At 42.9% G+C, this 20,931-nt stretch overlaps 1 protein-coding gene across 6 annotated transcripts in view; it reads right to left on the bottom strand.

The window, feature by feature from the left end:
• Positions 1-20,931, bottom strand: part of GRIA4 (glutamate ionotropic receptor AMPA type subunit 4) — a 380,787-nt gene that overhangs the window by 127,127 nt on the left and 232,729 nt on the right. Inside the window, exon 1 of one of the 6 annotated variants that reach the window (XM_061628714.1) lies at positions 14,546-14,613. The exons of 4 other annotated variants lie outside the window; for them this stretch is intronic. The gene's annotated coding sequence lies outside the window, so the exon portion shown is untranslated. Of the gene's footprint in view, positions 1-254; positions 309-14,545; positions 14,614-20,931 lie in introns of those variants that run through there. One more of the 6 variants, XM_061628716.1, reaches the window with a different exon arrangement.

Consider the following 20,931-nt stretch of genomic DNA (forward strand, 5'->3'; position numbering starts at 1 on the left):
AAACTTCACACACACAAAAAAGAGGGTGGCTAGCATCCAAATGGGCAATCAAAAAGAGAAGGTCAAAGACCAAGATGCTGGAGAGTGGGAACTTTTATTTTTGATAAAACTCAACACGTTTCAGCCTGTTATCTACAGGCCTTCATCAGGGGCTATTGTAAACCAAACACAGAGGACAAATTAGTTCTACACACATATAAAATAATATACATATACATAGCACATATAAATCTTTTGAACAGTCTTGTACTCACATAATAGCTTGTAAGATTAAAAGACGAGCAAATCGCTTTCTGTACTGTACCAATATCAAACGTCTCAATGAGTAATACAATGGATTGTCTATATATATACACAAGCAACCCAAAGCAAGGTGCAGGTGAATGCAATTATGTTCCCTTTTGGGAATCTTGGATATTAACTTTTAAAACAATGACCCCTAGTGGTTTAAATGAAGATTTTGAGCTTCTTCCCCTATTGTAAATTTTTAAAATTTCCCTTAGTCCCTCATCTGTATCTTGCATCCAGGTGTTAGCTGTTCCTAATGCAAAATAACCAATAACTGTAAAGTTCCATGGAAAGTTTGGTAATGCACCTCAACTTCACAGACACCCTTTATTGGAACCTGATTTTCCTAGTAATCAGTAAGTTTGGAGTGGAAAGGGACAATTTGTGGGCCCCCACAAGGAAATATTTGCTGGTAGGTTTCCGATGAGATGATAGTATAACCTGAGCCCAAATCAACTCTCATGGTGCATGGAGTGCCCAGGATGGTGACTGTCACCTTCACCGTCCTCACATTGGCAGAGTTCTGCAATCCTGCCTTGATGTGGTTATCACATCCTCTGGGTTGTCATATGTGGAAAATTTCTGTACAGTGTATGGTACTGCTTTGTGTACTTGATGGTGTTTTCCTTTCCATCGCACTTCTGGGGGCAGCTGCTTCCACTTTGGCTTGGCATAATCACTCAATATGCCCAACCTTTTGACAATACTGACACTGTGCACCTCTGAAACGGCAGGCACACCATTCATGGGATGCGCCACAGCTCTTACATTTCACTGGAGAAACTTGTCTGGATCTTGGAGGTCCTGCAGCACCTACTCTGGTTGACGAGCATTTGCACTGCAGCCTGTGGATCTCTAGAAGCTGTTGATTTGAATCTTTGGCCCGCTTGGTTTCTGAACGCGGTGAGTTTCTTGCTAAGTGCACTTCTCGGGTGCTTGCTGCTGCTGCTTCTGTAGCCAGAGCTTCCTCTAGTGCAGTCTTGAACATGAGCTGTTCTTTTGCAGACGCTTTTGCAGGCCCTCATCATGCAACCCAGACCAGGCAATCATGCAGCATCTCCTCAAAGTTTGGGCAATTGCAGTGTTTCACCGTGTGTCTAAGTTCAGCAACATACAGCGACACACTCTCTGTTGGGCCCTGATTTCGTTTGTAGAAAGAATTACGTTGTGCTATTTCAGACAGTTTTGGATAGAAATGTCCCTGTAAAGCATTCAGAATATCCTTATAAGATGTATTAGCAAGTTTTGCTGGTGCTGGGAGGGCCTGGGCTAGGTCAAAGGTGTCCGGCACACATACACTGAGTAACACAGCACACTTCTTCTCTGACTCTGTAATGCCATTTGCTGCCAAGTAAAACTCCAGCCTGGCTGCATAACTTTCCCGCTTGCTGGGACATGCAGGGTTAAATTCTTCAAGATGCCCTTGGGTGGCCATATTCCACAAGATACACACTGACCTGGAGTGCTTTGCAGTGGTTTCCACAAGGCCCAAGCGGATGTCCTAATCCAGTCTAAGGAGAAATGTTCTCTCCCTTTCACCCTCTAATCAATGAAGAAAACACTCTGTGTGCCTCACTGAATCCCACCTTTGTCACCAGTGAAAACTATCATGAAGGAAGAGGCCACACAGTGGATCTAAACAATAACTTTACTATAACCAATGATATGAAGAGAACAAGACCACAACATGGTGCTGCTTGTAAGGCAGGAAACTGCTTGTAAGGCTGGAACTGAAACTGCTACAGACTGGGGCTGAATCAGCAGTTCCTGGTATGGCAAGCCTGGAGGGCCAATACACTACAGTTTGCTATAGCTGCTGGTTAAGGAGGAGCGAGCTTAACCACAAGTCCAAGTTTGGGCAACATGCTAAGTCAAATCTAAAACGAATGAGGAGGAGCAAAGCAGATGAGAGCTCCACTCTGACAGCAAGCTCATTCACACAGTCCCAGTAAGCCATAGGTTTAATGCTATGTGCATAAACTGGAATGAGTATGAGCAAAGCTTTAGGCTTGAATGGACCCATCCCCCCCCAATGGAGAAAATCTCCAATGGCCAGGAGAAAAACTCTGCCAGCATTTAGTTTCAGTTTCACAGGATCTTGGCTTGTCATTGCATGTGAACCAGCAATGGTTTGGTTTATAACAAACCATGTGTCATGAAGCTGGCTTGTTATGAAACTGACGAGAGTCTGAGATAAGCCACATCTCTGATTCCTACACAACAGCACAAAAAACCTGCAAAAACTAAAACTAAACATTGGCAAAGTTCTTCTGGCAGCACAGGAAGAGGGGAAGGGAGGGCACAAGCCCAAAGCTTCCTCCAGGTTTGTTCCAGATCATGTATATAACACCAAATTGTTACGTGCTAAGTGGGCTATTTACTTAATGATAGTCTGAGCAAAACATTTAACCCATATTTATGCTATCTGTTATACAGTCATAAGATTAGTCATTGTTACTGTAACACACATCATCATCATTATTAAAGAAATAAATAGGGATTAGACTTTTTCGACTTAGAGGGAGGTTTTGAGCTTTAATTAATTAATGTTTATAAAGGGTTTTGAGCTACCTGACTAGAAAAGCATATGAAGTTATTTTTCTTGTAGTTAAAAGTAGATGCATTATGAGAAATGGAATTAACCTGTCTCTCAATTTCAAAGCCCAGTTCATTCAAAGTGCACAAGGTGACAACACTGCTAGAACTATTTGCTGCTTTTCTACTTTCCTTTATTATTTGTACATTTGTTCTATTCACTTAACTACTCCGGGGCAAACTCTGAACTCCATAAATACTAGGCTGTTCTATTTAACAGTGCCAAGGTCTAATTAAACTCTCTGAAACAGAACAAGTAGAACACATATTACTGGGGAAAGCACCATGGAAGATTTAACTACACATTTTGTGTGGCTCAATGTTTCATGCTCCCCAGGTTTCAGGGGTGAGGAACCTCAAGCCCGGGGGAGGAATCTGGCCCTTGGAACGCTCTTTCTGGGCCACCCCCCCTCTCTTATCAGGCCATACCACTCACTGGCCCTGGTTTGTACCTCCTGAGTGTTTTTGCTTGGCTGGAATGTGACCTTGAATTCTGTTAATGTCTCTTGCTTGTCTGGATAGAGGATAGAGAGGGACAAGAGTGTCTCAGAAATATTTCTGGGGTGGGGAGAGACAAGGTCTATTAATTAGTACTACAAATCATTGGCAACCTACTCCACCATTACATTTAGAATTCTGGATGGGGGCTTCCACCACCATCCTCGCAGACACCTTCAGAGAGGAGCATGTGAGTGTGCACAGAAACTAGCTTACTTTATCCAGGTAAAATTTACATTCAGGACTCCATCCACTTTTGCCTCTGGCCCCTCCCACCACTAGCAGGTGGCCCTCAGGAGGTTGTTCAAAAGGGAATGCGGCCATGAGACTAACAAAGTTTCTCCACCCCTGGTATGGTTCTATCTTGACCGCTATGTGTGCATGCAAGTACCAGAGCACGTATGTCATAAACTATATGTCACAAGCCTTTGCTGGTTCTCAGTACTAAGATGAGCAGAGCCATCTTTTATAACTTACATGTTCAAGGAACCTGGGGTACACTTCATGGTCCTAGCCAGCAATTTAATATTTAATAGGCTCCAGTTTTTCAGCTTAATGGATGAAGGGCCAGCAACACCAGTTTTACTACTGATTTTCTCCCATACAAACGGAGATGGGCAAAAGGATTCTTTAATCTTCTCCATCCCAGCCAAAAAGGGCCAAAAGGGAAAAACTGTAGCTGAATGGTATAGCCTGTGCTTTGCTTGCTGAAGGTCTCAGATGCATTCCCTGGCATCTCCAGGTAGGGCTGGAAGAGAACCCTGTTAGAAATCCTGGAGAGATGCTGTCAGTCTAGACAATGCTGAGCTAGATGGACCAGTTCATCTGACTCAGTATGTGGCAGCTTCCTATGTTTCTATGTTGGCAGAGACCTCTCTTAGGCATGCCCACTGTTCACTTGGGTCTTGACTTTAATATAGAATTGAGCAGCTAAGATACGTAAGAGGAGGGCTCTTACAGATCCTGTGGCTGTTCATAGCGGGGCAAGGAAAGGGTCCTCTTCAGGCATTCCAAAGTGACGGCAAGGGGCAGCAGGTAATGAGTGCACTAACTCCACCCCCTTTGTCACTTGCTCCCCCTTTAGAGTTCTAAAACATGCAAAACATGTCCATGGATGCAAAGGGCACCCCATGGCAAAATGGTGACCAGGGGAGGTATTATTATTGTTATTATTGTTATCCTTGACCTCTGATTAAAGAGATCTGGCTTGCCTAACTTAGCAAGTCCCAAAGAAACTCAGCCAGACCGTGTTCATTTCTTTTGTGAGCCTCAGTCACCATGGAACTGGATTCATGCAGATGTAAGATATATGGGGAGGTGTCCCATTAAATGTCCCACACTGTTTAAAGCTTTAAAGGTTAAAAGTTTAAAGGTATTACAAACGCATAACTAGTGAAAGTTGATAGAGAATAGAGATGATATTATTTTTGCAGCTAGCGCCAAGCAAGATATGCTGCCACGAAATAGCGTGGAATAGAAGTTTTGTGTTGGAAGAATGCTGTTCTATTGAACCCCATATCACAAACCATATAGTTCCATAGTATACCCTTATTTGTGAAATCTTGATCTAGCAACCCTCTAACCAGACCGAAGGACATTGATCAAGCTGCATAGCTGGTGGTTTGGTCCCAAATAAAATATAACACTTGGACCTCATAAGCATAATGTTTTACTTCACCTGTGCTGGGGAAGGAGAGTGTCTTAAAGACATACTGATTATGGAGGGGAGTATACTGAGGGGAGTATAGTTCTTGGGACCACATATCTTTCAGTCTTTGTAAGGGCTTTATACCCCCTAAATCAGTAGAAGTTGTTTTTAAATTGCTTTTTAATTTTTTTTTGTAATTTTGTATATTTGTTTTTAATATCTTTAATTGTTGTAAACCGCCCAGAGAGCTTCGGGAAACTATGGATGCATTGCACCCCAATGGTGAAACCAATGCAACTACTTTGGAGAAAGTGGTTTGAGGGATGCAATCAGCCAAAATCTAGAACAATACCCAACAATATTCCAGATTTACAGGGATGTGCTTGTGTAAAATCACAAGGCTCCAAGGGTCAATAAGACCAAGGCTGCGTTCAGATAAGGTTTTATTGGTTATTTTTCCTGATTTCCCTTCTTATTTCTGATGTTCCTTTCACACTGTAGTACCTGTTGCATTATGGAACTGTGGTTTTTTTTATCAATATACTGCCATGTCGTGCTAAATTTCATTCACATCAGTGGGCATGGTGTCACACAACAGCAGATGTCATCAGACATGCTGCCCTCCTCCTTTATGCACATGCACGCTTCTGTATGCCACAATCCTGACCCAAATTTAGTTATGTGAGTGGCGGTGGTATGATTTCAAGAAAACCACAGGAAAAACAAAACACTAAACTCCCACAATTTTCTGGGTTAATGGGATTGCTTCTGGAAGCACTTAACATGGAAATGCCAGCTAAACTTCCACTTAATTCCACTAGAATTTCCAAAAGTGGCTTTTACATCATGTGAAAGATCACATAAAACGCTAAAATTAACAGGGTAAGTAAACATCAGGAAAACAGAATAAAGTTGTTTTAAGATGTTTTTAGTGTTTTGTTCTTTCCTTCTGGGAGGAAGGGCAGGACAGAAGTTTAATAAATAATAATAAGTCTTTTGAAATTTGTGTCTGATTTATTACACTACTAGCCTGGCAGTCCAACTGCTTATGGTACCCATAATGGAGGGACGTGTCTTCAGTCACAAGTCTCAAAAGGGCTTCAACAGTTATATAATCATGCTCTCCTATAATATGGTAGGATATATTAGACTTCAAACCCAGTTTTGCTATTTGGCTTAAGTTGCTAATGTACAACATTCTGAAACATAATTCAATACCTAGGAATACTCTTCACTTTCCCCAGAAGGGTACTACATTCCCCATACCCTAAAGGGCTGGAAACACACGCTACAGACAATATATTGCTGCTGCCAAAACCAAAGACTATGAATCTTGCTCACCTTATTTTCTTGTTCATGTTTAGACATTCAGAACATAGGATGGCATCATGTTGCAAGTTTATTATTTATTTATTTATACAATTCATATACCATTTAACTATAATAGTCTCTAAGCAGTGTTCCCCCACCTTAAAAACTACTGGCTGGGGAAGTGGAAGGGTGTGGAAACTATTAATGTGATAAATTCATATGATATGTTTTATTTATTTATTATTTGATTTATATCCCATGATTTATATGTTTTGCATTATTAAATGCTACTGGAGGAAAAGAAAAGGGGGCTTTTAATTTTAGCATCTGCCTCTACATCAACCATGACACCTTGTTCTGTTTTGTTCAGTTTTAGCCAGTAAATATGTGGATCCTATAGGCAAAATGATGGGCAGAGCAAATCATAGGAAGCCAGTGGGGTGGAGGTGGCAGAGGAGCTGTCAGGAAGCTCCGCGGCCTCTGCTCCCTGTTTGGGAGTTGCTGGGCTGGCCAAATGCCAGCTCAGTTGGGAGCCACATGTGGGGACTAGAAAAGCAAAAGCTGGCTCCCACGAATACCCCTACGGGGGAGAAACACACCCCCATTGACCATGATGGAGATTATTTTACTCTGCTGGCCTGGCAGAAATTTTACCTGGATCAGGACATGCGGGAGTGCTCCAAACATGAAGAGGATGGCAGTAAGCCCCCCACGGGTCCTCCTCCATCATGCCCCCAGAATGCCCCATTTTTGGGCCTTCCAGTGGCTCTCCATACACTGGGCTGCCTGTCCCTGGCAGACCCCCGGATGAGCCAGCAGGGTCCCAGTGGTGCTGCCACTGAGCTCAGAAGAGGGGCTCAGCTAGGGGTCTGCCACATCCTACTCCCGCCAGCCCAGCGCAAAAACTAGTTGGATTGCTTCCTAAATCTCAGTACTGGCATCTGGTTTTGTATGTGTACTGCTAAGAAAGCAAATATTTTATAGCTTGAAATCATTACTAGAATCCACAGTCTCACCTCAAGTACACGAGTTGGATTACAGGTTAGTACTTCAAATCATTTTACAAACGTAAATTTCTTGACATAATGGGTGAAAATGTTTCCATAGTCAAAGGTTAATTTTTAACCTGAAGTTATTTTTGTTATTTTTTTTTGCTTGGAAAAAATGAAGAATTCTTTTTAATTGCTGCACCATTATTCAGCTCTTTCTATAGTTATATACTCCTTGTTATGCTTGTGTGTAATTATCTTTTCAAATCATGCCCAGATCCTTTCCAAGTAATATATTCTTAGCCTCATTTCCCATTCACTTCCATATTTAGCTTCCTAGTTAGAAGCACATCAGGATTTTATACATGCTCATGACTCACTGATGATGTTAACTTTGATTTGATCTTTGATAGCAATCTAGTCAACATTTATTTAATTCTGCTCCTTGACACAGAATTGCTTTAGAGAATATCTGATTCAGAAAATCATCCAGCCTTCTTTTTTGGTTCAGACTTGGAACCTTGACTATCATTAACAAATAATAGGAAACAGGATGCTGGAATAGATGGACCTTTTGACTGATCCAGGAAATCTCTTCTTACATTTAGGTCTTACAAACTCTCTATGAACAGGTGACTCAGTCATGAGCAGAGCTTGGAAAAGTTACTTTTTTAAAATTACAACTCCCATCAGCCCAATCTAGTGGCCATGCTGGCTGGGGCTGATGGGAGTTGTAGTTTTAAAAAAGTAACTTTTCCAAGCTCTGGTCATGAGCCAAGATAACTGGACCAGCCACAGGAAAACATCTGAATGGTTTACATTTAATTGGTAGGAAGTGATGAGGTGATTGTAATATGTGTGGGTTCCTTATATTGTATATTATACAATTAACATGGTGGCTTTATTAAGTACCAGTTGTAACAACAACTAGTTTCTCCTAGAGCTCTTTCAGCCAGTCAGGCTTCAACCCCTTACACAATCCTCTAGGGGTCATTTCTCAACTCCCATCCCAATGTTTCTTATAGGCTACATATGTATCAAGAGCAATCAGCAATGACTGTTTGCCTCTGCATATCATACAATCTATATACATAAAACTCATTAAAAGAAACACTTTCATTAAAATGTCGGGGGTATATCCTTAAATCCAGTATAGAATTTCAGTTCAACGTATCTACCACAAACCTGCTACCAGTATCCTAACAGGAGGATGGCTATCCTACGACTGGTCTGCTTGAAATTTCACCCGGAGCTTCTGCGCTGCCAGAGCGAAAAGAGCGACACTGTATGTGACCGTTGGGTCAGTATCAGACAGGAGAAGAGCGATGTTGGAAGCTGTTCAGAGTCCTAGGGCAAAAGGCCATTCAAAAATTTGGCACGTGGGTGGATATAGAGTGGGCACTTTAGCAAATAGTGGGGCAGATCTTCCACCACCAAACCCCCACAAATGCATAGCCGCTGGGACCAGGGGGTCTGATTATATCGGCCTTCCAGGACTGCACTTGGCATTGTCTGGAACCTAAGGGCTGTAAATGCCTGCCTGAGGTTTATCATTAGGAATTGGTCCAGATATCTTGCTCTAAAATGATCACATTTAAAAACTTCAAACCATTTGGAGAATTTAGAGTTAATTATTGCCAGCCTGTCGAGCCAGACACTATGCTGAAACATAGCCTCTCTAAGCCTGGACTTGTTGATGGAAGATGAGAGGGCATGCAGGGGTATGTGGTAAGAATGGCAGATCTTTGCAAATTGGGAAGATCAGAATTTATCCTTTAGAACTCTTTCAACACAGATTTTTAAAATTAGCCTGGCTGGGGCATGTAGAGTAGCTCTCCAATAGTTTAGCAGGGCAATATGAATCCGTGCTCTAATAGAGGGGAGACCCACCTCCGCACGCAGTAAGGCCGCTGGTGTACTGATAGGCAGTAACAGGAGTTTTTTCAAGAAATTGTTTTGGACTGTCTCAAGAATGTGTATATGAGAATCCTCCCAGCCCCAGACAGGAGCTCCATACAATATCTGAGCTAGTACCTTTCTCTGGAAGATTTTCAGTGCAGGTGTAACTAAATTACCCCCTGCTGAGTGTGAAAAATTAAGAATAGCTCCGCAGGTCCTTAAAGCTGTAATTTTGGTAAATTCAATATGCTTCTTCCAGGAAAGTTTATCAGTGAAATAAGCACCCAGATATTTGAATACCCGACATTGGTCAATCGGATGGCCATTTATTGACCATTTAAGATTGTGGGGCCTATTACCAAAAACCATGATCTTTGTTTTGGAGTAGTTAATTTGGAGCTTTTCAGAGTCACAGTAACTATTGAGTCTTTCCAAAGACCTTCTTAGCCCTATGCGGGTGATAGATAATAAAATCATATCATCCGCATATAGGAGCATAGACACTTTCCTAGGTCCCACAGAGGGAGAAAAAAGATCTGGACCCGAGACTGCTGTGACGATATTATTTAAATAAAAGTTGAATAAGAATGGGGCTAGGAGGCAGCCCTGTTTTACCCCCCTTGTTAACTGCGACCAGATCTGTTAGGGTACCTGAGATGCCCACCGTAACTCTCGCAGTGTTATTAGAATATAGCGTCTTTATTAAGAACAGCAGCCGTCTATCGATATTAGATTTTGCCAATTTTCCCCATAACATTGTCCTATCTATAGAATCGAAGGTGGCTGCCAAATCGACAAAAGCGGTATACAAATGTCTGGTCGGGCCACGCACGGATTGTTTGGCTATAAAGTAGAGGGAAGCACAATGGTCTATTGTACTTTGACCTTTCCGGAAACCGGCTTGTTCGGGGAAGATGACCTGATGACACCGAAGGCTTGATATCATGTCAATGTTAAATCTGCCTCGCCAACTCAGGGTACACCCAAAGCCACTCCTGCAGATGATCTGTGATCGAGCTGGAATATAAAGGTTCAGGCCGTCCCTAAGATACCCTTAGGTGTCCAGGGCTTTGAAAATTAATACAAGGACCTTGAACTTGGTTTGGTAGTGGATGGACAGCCAGTGCAGATGATTCAGGAGTGGTGTCACATGTTGTTGGCAATGTGCCCCCATCAGCAGTCTGGCCACTGCCATTTTGCACCTGCTTCCGAACCAGGGCCAAGGGCAGACCCACACAGAGCACACTGCATTAATCCAGCCTCAAGGTTGCCAACGTATGGCTACAGTGGTCAGGCTATCCCTGTCCAGGAATGGCTATGGCTGATGAACCAGACAAAGTTAGTAAAAGGCACTCATAGCCACAGAGGATACTAGGGCCTCCTGCGACAAACAAGAATCCAGAAATACCCCTAGGCTACGGACCTGGTCCTTCAGAGGGAGCATGACTCCATACAGAACAGGTAACTTGCCTATCTCCCAGACACGGAAACCACATACCCAAAGAGCCTCCATCTTCCCAGGATTCAAGCACAGTTTACTGGCCCTCATCCTCCACTGCGGCATTCAGACACCAATCCAGAGTGTTCACAGCAGGGCTGTGGAGTCGGCACGCCAAACCTTCAACTCCGACTCCTCTATTTTTCTACTGTCCGACTCCAACTCCACCCAAAATTGCTTCCAACTCCACAGCCCTGGAAAGGGCTGTAAATGTCTTTTTAAATTGGAAGCTCTCATAGGAGCATTTTTATCGCTGCCTGAATATGCGCTGATCTTGGCATCACAGCATTTGTCTTCATCTGGGTCCTGTGTCATACACTGACACACAAAATGTTTTCCATCTTGAGTTATGGTGAAATGCTCAACTACAGCTGACTTCATGGGAAGCTTCTTTGACATTTTGAATTTATATTTTTAAAAATTTGTCAATCAAAATTTATTTTTAAGCCGGAGTCGGTACATTTCTACCGACTCCGACTCCACCCAAAATGGCTTCCGACTCCGACTCCATGACTCCGACTCCACAGCCCTGGTTCACAGCCTCTCCTGACTTAGATGTTATGGAGAAATAGAGCATCCCACTGACACCTTGCTCCAAGACTCCTAATGACTGCTCCCAATGGCTTCATATAGAACTTAAATAGCACTGGGGAGAGAATAGTACCTTGCAGAACCCCACAGCACAAGTGCCAGGGGGCTGAAGAACACTCAGCCAGTGATATACCCATCACTCCATCCATTGCTTGTTCTCAGCATCAAGTATTCAGAGGCATACTGTCTCTCTTAACACAGAAGTCCCATTAAGCAATCATGACTAATAGTGACTGATGAAGTTATCTTCCATGAATTTATCTACTCCTTCTTTAAAGCTATCTAAACCGGCCATCACAACACCTTGTGATAGTGAATTATATATGTCAATTATGCACTGTGTGACAAAGTACTCACTTTGTCTGTATGCCCATTAATTTCACTGGGTGACCTTGAATTCCAGTGTTACAAGAAAGAGAGGGAGGGAAAATTGCTATCCAGTTTCTTCACACCAAATGTAATTTTACAAACCCTTATCATGCCTCTCTTAGTTGCATTTTAATAACAAAAAGCCTCAAATGCTTTAGCCTTTCTCCAGAGCAAATATACTCCAACCCCTTTGATAATTGTGGCTTCCCTTTTCTCCACTGTTTCTAGCTCTAGCATATCATTTTTGAAATGCAGCATCTGCTGTGCATATTAGAAGTTCCAGGTTCAGTCTCTGGAATCTTCGGGTAGATCTGGGAAAGTCCCCTGCCTGAACCCCTGCCACTTAATGCAGACCTGCCTTTCCTAACCTGGTGCCCTCCACATGCTACTGGACTTCAGCTCACATTATTTTTTGAGTGTTGGCCATGCCGGTTGGGGTTGATCAATCTATCATGGAAGGGGCATGATGTTACAGAAGGCTGGTGTACAGGGCCAGCACCAGACTGGCATGGGCCCTTGGGCACCAGATGGCTGCCCCCCCATGTGCACAAGTGCACTTTAATACACCCGGTTACACTAACTGTTGTGTCGCCACATCAGCACGCATGCCCACTATCACCCAAGATAGCAGGGTGTGTGTGTTGATACCCCCTCCACCATATGGGTGATGGCAGGCCTGTGCGCTGATGTGGCGATGCCCCCGCCACCATCTTGGGTGATGGCAGGCATGCAATGGAACATCAGGAGTTGCAACCAGGTATATTTAAACATGCACCAGCTGCACGGGTGTGCATTAGTGGTGTCGCCTGGGAAAGTGGAGCTCCTGCTCCATGACCTGCATCACCATCTATTCATGTCCCACAATCCAATGCTGATGAGGATTGCGGACCGGGTGCTCTACCCTCCTAGCTGCAGGGGCCCTCAGCCACCACAAGGGTCCTTGGCCAGTGCCCAACCTGGATACCTGCTGGTGTAGACAATACTCAGCTAGATGGACCAGTGGTCTGACCCAGAATATGGCAGCTTTCAATGTTCCCATAGTCAGTATCTGAATGTGGCTTAACCTGCACCCTGTTTGAAAGGCATCACTATAGTGGCTGGTTTATTTTTTATCATCCCTAGGTAGTCACAGTTAATTCAGACCCCATAAGTATGCAAGTGAAGTTAAGATTTTTATCTCAGTCTGTATCACTTTACACTCTGATTGCCTCCTTGAGTTGCAGGCATTTTACTGCAGCCTGTTCAGTGGCTCAGTAGACAAGAGCCAAAGCCCACCTCAAGGCACAAAGGCATGCAAACATATATAAAAAACATACCACTTTAAAAAAAAGATAAAGGCCCTCACACCTTCTAAATTGGCTGACTACCAATTTAACATGCAATGCATCTTATTGCTGCAGTCTATTCCATTATTATACTTTTGTTTTCATCTACTCAAGAACTATAAATTGTGCTAGCAAAGAGCCTTCTTCTTACAGGGCATACTAATGGCATGAGAAAATAACTTTAGGACCAATAGTTAGTGGCAAATTTAGAAGTGCAGGGTTCCTTCATGAGTCTTCAGGATCAGCCTCACAGGCCAAATCTGATGGGTGGTGCCATCCACATGTCAATCACATGACATCATTATGGTGTCGAATGATACGTGGGATCTCCAACCCACCTATCACAAGCCCTTGCAGGGGATCCCCAAGCCACAACAGCCTACTAGCAACCAGGTGCTTGGAAATCACTGCACATGGGGCTTTGCTAGCCCTGTGCTCAGTGTTTTCCAAAGCACCAAACATAGTGCTAGCAAAGTGTTTTTCCTTCCCTCCCCCTGGGGGGTGGGGACAAAGAAGCTGGTATTTTACAGGTATTGCTGTGTACAAGAGAGGTCCCTTTCACAGCTGATTATTTTAAAAAAAGTTTATTCCCCCTGCATTTTGCGCTTCAGCCGAGGGAATGATTGCTTTCTTGCACATGATGTCTACAAAATACAAGGGATATTGCTTGACAAGTAATTCTTTCTCCTTGCACAGACTCACTGCATCCATCACAGAGGGTGCAGTGGGGACAGAGGAAAAGAGAAAAGGGCTAAGAAGAGTGTGTGGAGAGTGAGGTGAGGTAGCATTTCTTCACAAAGAAGTGGGCAAAGGAAGGAAGCCTGAAGAAAGGGAGAAGGAAGGCTGCCTGTAAGAGTTGCTTGTAAAACGGTTCTTTTCCCCTCAACTGTGCTTTTTGAAGATTGCCTGTGAGAAAGTGGGGTGGGGGAGAGAAAGAGCCTCACAGAGGAAGGGGAAAGACAGAAAGAGCAAAGGGCTAAGAAAGTGGGCAAAGTACGAGGCTTCCTATATTTTACAAGGGAAAGAAACCTGTTTTTTTTGTAGATCAGCTGTGAGAAGTTCTCTTGCATGCAGTGATGTCTTTAAAATACCCTCACTCTTCTTAGCTCTTTGCCTCCTCCCCATTCACTTTCTCACAGACAATCTGCTAAAAGTACCAAAAATGGTCTATAAGCAACACACTTTGTATTTTACAAGCAGCCTTCCTTCTTTCAGCCTCCCTCCCTTTGTCCCTCTTCCTTGAGAAAAAAAGCTGTTTTGCCTCACACTTAGCCCTATGCTCTCTCTCCCCCCCCCCCAGTGTGGCTCTCTTTGCCCACCCTGCCATTAGTCTGCGTGGGACTGTTTGAAAGACATTCATTTTAGTAAGATTCTGATGCAAATCCCTCTCAAATCAGGCATGGCTGTCCCTCCTCTTCTCTGTACATTTCCCTCTCTTAACTCCTGCTGACTCTCTCCCTTCTCGCGTTTCTCTCCTTCTCACAACAACAAGGAAATTCATACTGACTACTAATTGGCTGTAGTGACTACTGACCTTGCTGGATTCTCCCCTTCTCTCCTAAGTCAAGAGGAAAGGGTGTAGCCTTTAAAATCAAGTACGTGGCAGCTTGATTGGCTGTAGAGACAGACAAACGGATGCCTAGAGGGGGGCATGAGGGGGCTGACTGCAAAAAAATAAAAATAACAGGTCTTCATCCCAGAGTGCCTCCTCTCCAATACACACCTGTTTAGGAGCTATTACATTGAAGAGGGGCATGAGAAATTGACTGAAACAATAGGAGGAAAGGAAGAACCTTCCTTTTACTTTCCTGCAAAGGCTTCTGAGACGTAGTTAGTAGTGGGTATAAGTACAGGAGGTATGGGGAACCTGGTGTCTTCCAGATGTTGTTGAATTCCAACTCTAACTCCCATCAACCCTGGCCAGCATGGAGGGTGGTCAGGTATGATGGAAGTATAGTCCAAAAACTTCCAGAGGGCCACTGGTTCCCCACATCTGGAGTTGAGCACTGTCCCACACTGCAAAAGCTGAGACTTGGACACATAGTAAAGGTGAAGCAATCACATGATCACCTCACCACATGTCCAAAGCTCAGCTCCTCTGCCTTCACATCTCCATGCTGTTGCATGAAAGTGGGCCAAAGTCCTAAGCAGCAGGCCTACTGCTGAAGCTAAGCAGATCTGGCCTTCTATGCTCCTTGAATGGAAGACCACTTGGAACATGTTCTTTGAGTCACCTAGAAGAAGAGAAAGGTGTAAGTGTAATAAACAAACAAAACAGAAGACCACAGAATTTAGCCTACTTTTCAGGATCATTGGTCCTCACGGAATACTGATCAGGTGCAAAGTGAAAGCACTTTTAGCCAGAGCTTGGAAAAGTTACTTTTTTGAACTACAACTCCCATCAGTCCCAGCAAGCATGGCCACTGGATTGGGCTGATGGGAGATGTAGTTCAAAAAAGTAACTTTTCCAAGCTCTGCTTTTAGCATTTGCTAAACTGAAGTAATTATGAACATGACTACTGTAGCATGAACGTGTGAGAGAGATATTCTGCTTATTCTTCATCAGTGGATGGGAAGAATATATTGGACTTCTGTGCTTCTACTCAAAAACTGTGCAGGATGAAATAGAACAAACACAAGACAGGCCATGACGAGTTCCATTTTGCACTAAGGAAGGATCCATCACATTGAAATCATGCTGGGAAGTTCCTTCCATTTATACATGCTCACATCCATATGAACAATAGTGCAACAGTTGACCTTCCTTTTTACTAGATTTTTACTGTGTTTTTACTGTACTTGTTTGTTGTAAACCACTTTGATGTTTTTTAATGGAATAGCAGTATACAAATCAACCAATAAACAAAAAAACCCACTTATTCAACAACATGCATGATGGACTTAAGACAGGCCATGGTATTCCAGCTACATATATATTGCCCCTTACATACCCAGTGAATCACTGCGCTCTGCAGCTGAGGGCCTCCTGCAGATACCATCTTATCAGGAGGTCCATTCCACACAACATAGGAAATGGACCTTTAGTGCTGTGGCACCTACCCTTTGGAATTCCCTCCCCTTAAATATTAGACAGGCACCATTTCTGTTATCTTTTCGGTGCTTGAAGACCTTATCCCAGTCTGTGTCTGTGTTGGAATTGCTTTTAAATATGTTTTTAAAGTTTTTTAAAAAGATTGTTAAAATCTGTTTTTAAATCTGTTTTGTTTTAATATAGTCTGTTTTATGATGTTTTTATGATGTGAGGAAGGGGCAGGGAAGGGCTCATGATGAGAGGGTCCATTCAGCACACCAGCATGTGACTAAGGGCTTGTTCACAAGGCGACTTCCTGTGAGATTGGTGCTACTTGCATCCCCATTTAATTTGCAGGGTTTACATGATGTTGCAGGCAAGGTGAAGGTCTGCTGCCGCCTTCCCCTTAAATTTGTATTAAATCAATCTGCTGAAAATGCAAAAAGTGAAGGAAAAACTGTCTCTGCTTCGTTGGCCTTCACCCATGTAGGTGCGTTGTTCATATGTTTTTTTTGCTGGGGGGGGTGGATCGTCACTTTCAGATACTCCCCTTTCCCTGCCCACTAAACTCTCCATGAATTTTATTTTGTTTCTGGCAGGTTAACCAGGCACTTCCGCTCCTGAACTGCTGCAGCCCTCCTTTTTTTCACCAATTCTCCCCCAGTAAACTGCCTTCCTTCACTCCCGTTCTTTCTTTTTTAAAAAAAACTTTGGCACGGTTTGAACTCTTTCCACCCAAACTGCCTCGAGCTTTGCAAAAGCAAAGTAGCACCGCCAATCTGCAGGAAGGAAGGGAATGCTGGGCTGCGAAGCGTGTGATGGCGGTGGCAGCAATGCCCTGGCACAATAGAAATGGGGCAGCCCAGAGTGCATAACGAGTTCCACTGAAATCACTTTTATGACCCAGGCTAACAACTTCGGCAGCTGCACACAAGTGTGCACACATGCGTAACCCATGCTGATCTCTCTCTCTCTCTCACCCCCTATCATTCGTTCTTTTCCCAGAGGAGGGGAGAGAGAGCAGGCAGAACAGGAGGGGGGGGAATCATTGGTCTTACACAGCGAAAGAAATGCAAGTTCTAGCTCCATGCGAAGCGACTGTCCCAAGATAATTAGAAAATAGCCTGTGCACTGTGCGAGCGTTTCTTCAGCACATGAGGCGCTGCTTTTCCCTTCCAGTTTGCTGCACGCCACCCCAGCAGAGGGGGAAAGGAGCAGCTCCAGGGTAGCCTGAGCCACCTCCACATCTCCCCAAAACCACAACCTTCCCTAGCCCCGGACCATTCTTTAAGGGCTCCCCCCCTTGCTCACATGCACACGTGGTTGTCCTGCAAGATTTTTTCTCTCTCCTAAGAAAGTTCCTCCATAAGATTTGCAGGTGATCCTGCAACTCTTGCAAAGCAAGATCATTTTATCCACCAAGTACCAGTGATGTGACAGGAGGCACAGACACACATACACAAAAAAACTGTCTCTGAATAGCTAATTTAAATCTTGAATTTGTCCTACCTAGCATGAGCATCTGAATAGAACTGCTGTAAATCTTAAAACATTTTTGATTCTTCCATCTAAAATGCCACACCTGAACCTGCACTGCATCGAGCATCGGCAGTCTAACATCAGCAGGTGAAAGACCTAAGTAACATAATTAAGTTTACAGCTCATGAAACCTGAGTTCTTTGTATAGTTCAGGGTTGGCACCCATGCCTTTAACAGCTATGTGGTAGGCAGATATTAAACAGAGTAAGTTGTTTGTGGTATGGAATTATGGGGGAAGCTTCATTGGCTGATATTCTATCTGCTAGATATCTTATTACTTGTGTGTGGCCCCTGTTTTATTTTTGGTACTCTCCCACCTGCAAAAGAGGTTAAAATTTGCATTTAACATAAAGTGTATGCAATTTTGTGTATTTGGGCTTTCTGCTGGACTTCCCAATCTACATACCAGAGCTTGGAACATTACTTTTAAAAAGTAATAAATGACAGTTACATGGCTCAAAAAAGTAGAAATTACCGTCACAATCACAATTGCTCTGAAAGTAACTGATTACTTTACTTTTCCTCCAAAGTAATCACTAAAATTACATTTCAGTTACTTTTAAAAAAAACCGCCTACAAGGTGCTGGCCTTGGCTGCTGCACATCTAAGTAGCCTAAAACAACATTAAAAATAAACAAACAAATACAGAGGTAGTAGAATAATTCTTTTTATTCATAAGATAGCAATGGTGGTCTCTCCACTGGTAAGGGAGGTGAGGAGGGAGGCAGAGGCCACTACTCAGTTCTTTGCACATCAAACCAAGTGTAACCCCCCCAATTCAGCCAGCCAGCATAATTTCTCTCACTTAACCACCTCCCAGACCCTGCCCTGCCACCAACTAAGGGACACTCACTCAAGCAGACATTTTCCCCTGAGATGCAAAAAAGTTAAAATACTGTAAATGCAGCACAGTAGCCAGAGAGGGTGGTGGAGGCCACTTTGTGTGCCAAGTGCAAACACAGTATTCACACACACACACACATGCATTGTCATCTTTCACCTCCACAGTTCTTTATCTCTATTCTGCTTCTGCCTCCTTCTCCTCCTTTATCCATGTTCTTGACCTCCGGATCCTTTTTCCCTCCACTCCATTCTTCACCACCACTATCCGTTTTTTAAAATAATTGTTTTCTCCACTCCACCCCATCTCACTCTCTGCCTCCTCCCTCGTCGCCTCCTACCCATCCACAGAGCATGAGGAAAGAGCAACACTGCACAGAAGCCCAGTTTGAGGCACATGATTTTCATCCACAAATCAGAGGAGCAGAAGACTTCCCCTGCTCCCCCCAAGTAATGCCCCAAAGTAATTCTTGAAATGTTACAATTACTCCACAAAAGTAGTAAAATTACTCCTAGTTCTATTACAATCAAAATGTAAAAGAATTACCCACTCGTTACTCAAAAAAGTAATGAATTACAAGTAATTCATTACTTGTAACTAATTACTTCCAAGCTCTGCTACATACAGTATACCGGGCCTAGAAAATACTGTTGGCACCGCTGGTCCCCAATGCCATAGGACTGGATTTTCATAGACAGCACATCACACTTCTGTGTCCCAGGAATGCCAGTCTATTCACACACAGAGACACCTTGATGACATCACCTTCCACAGCAGGGGGCCAAACTAAGCTATTTTCCAAATGGCTCTCTCCTTCCAGAAAGGTGACCACTCTGCAAGAGCTATCAAGATAATTTTCAGCAGACCTAATGGTCCTCTCCTGACCAAAGCGCAGCCTTTACAACCAAGAATTAAAAGGCTGTAAGGGACCCCGAAATTAAAACATTATGAATCAGAGGACCAGGTGTCACTGCCTTTAGGGGTGAAGCAGGGCCTTTCTCGTCCTACTACTTGGTTGTAGACTACTCTAATCAGAAACATCATCTGGAACTTCACATTAAACAAAGATCATTATATTCCCCTGAGCTTTTAATAGACAATTTATTTTAGTCTTAATGTTTTTACTGCTGTTTTGGTTGTTTCCTGATTTTCAATAATTTAATTAATTCATTATATACATTAATTGTACTTTTGCACTTAGGTGCCCCAAAGCAACTTACACAATATTAAAAAATAGAATAACAAAGATAACATCAGACAAAAAACAGCAATACACAAAAACTAAAGTGCTCATCTGACAATATACTGTATTTAAAAGGAACAAGTCCTACCCGCCCCACTTAAAAGACAAGTATAAAAAAGGCCACTAATGTATCTAACTACCCTCCCAATTAAAAACCATTTAATGTAATGTTAATTGTTGGATATTAAGGTTTTTTTTCAAAAAAATCTACCCTGTCTTTTGATCCCTTTACTGAAATAGAAAACTTTTAAATAAATAATTATATAAGTATAAATTCGCTCCTCTGGATATCTGCCCCAGGATATTTGTTTGGCTTCTTTCCTGATGGCATTCCATTGCCAGCTGAAAACTTTTTTGTTTTGGGACACCTTTGATCTGACAGTTTTAGAAATGTTTTCATTTTTATCTTGTAGTTATATCTGCTGATCTGTTTCTTCACAATTGTTTTGTGGTTGTATTTTTAATTTTCTATGTTTGCCACCTTGAATAAAAAAGATTGGTTAGAAGTGATGATAATGTTGCAGCATGACTGCAGTTGTGCAAAGACAGTGGAGAGGGCAACACAGAAACATGTAGGTATCTGTACACTGATGTATCAATGCCCCTGCAAAGGTCTAGCAAAGTCTGTGGGCGCTGGAATGAGAGTGGGTGGGTTAATGTACAGACCAAAGAGGACTTTGTGTAGCCTCCAGTAAATAATTCACAAAATTTCCCCCTGGAATTTACCTGGTAGGGCCCTTCAATTCTACTGAAATCTAACTTTACCCAGAATTTGGCAATCATTCCTAAATTATGTTCAGAACCCTCTAAAAATCAAAGCTGTTGGGAAACCTGCTGAACTACTGTAGAGCTCTGCTACAGAGATGAGGGATTTGACATCAAGCAATTTGCTTTTCCTGTTCTTTTCCTTGTCATTCTCTGGCTTTGTGAAATACAAAGATAAGAGCACATACTTTGAGGTGCGTTTTTTTCCCTTGGTTTTTTTTCCTTTCAAAAAATTATTTTATTTAAAGCTTTAGTCAGGCCTCTGATTAAAGCTTCCAACAATGTCAGTTCCTGTTTGCACTGCAGATGCACTGCAGCATGTTCATGCCCTTCTCTCTCCTTTCATTTCAGAGGCTTCTGACAGTCATGGGAATCACACTGTGAAGGTGAGCTATCAGACTAGAGAGTGACAAAGCTTGGTAGAAACTTGAGAAGACCCTGAGGACAGTGGCACCGCAGCAAAGATATTCACTCTCATTGTTTCCCACACACTCTGTTATT

Source organism: Rhineura floridana, chromosome 5 (genome assembly GCF_030035675.1).
Source record: "Rhineura floridana isolate rRhiFlo1 chromosome 5, rRhiFlo1.hap2, whole genome shotgun sequence".
NCBI classification, from domain to species: Eukaryota; Metazoa; Chordata; class Lepidosauria; order Squamata; family Rhineuridae; genus Rhineura; species Rhineura floridana.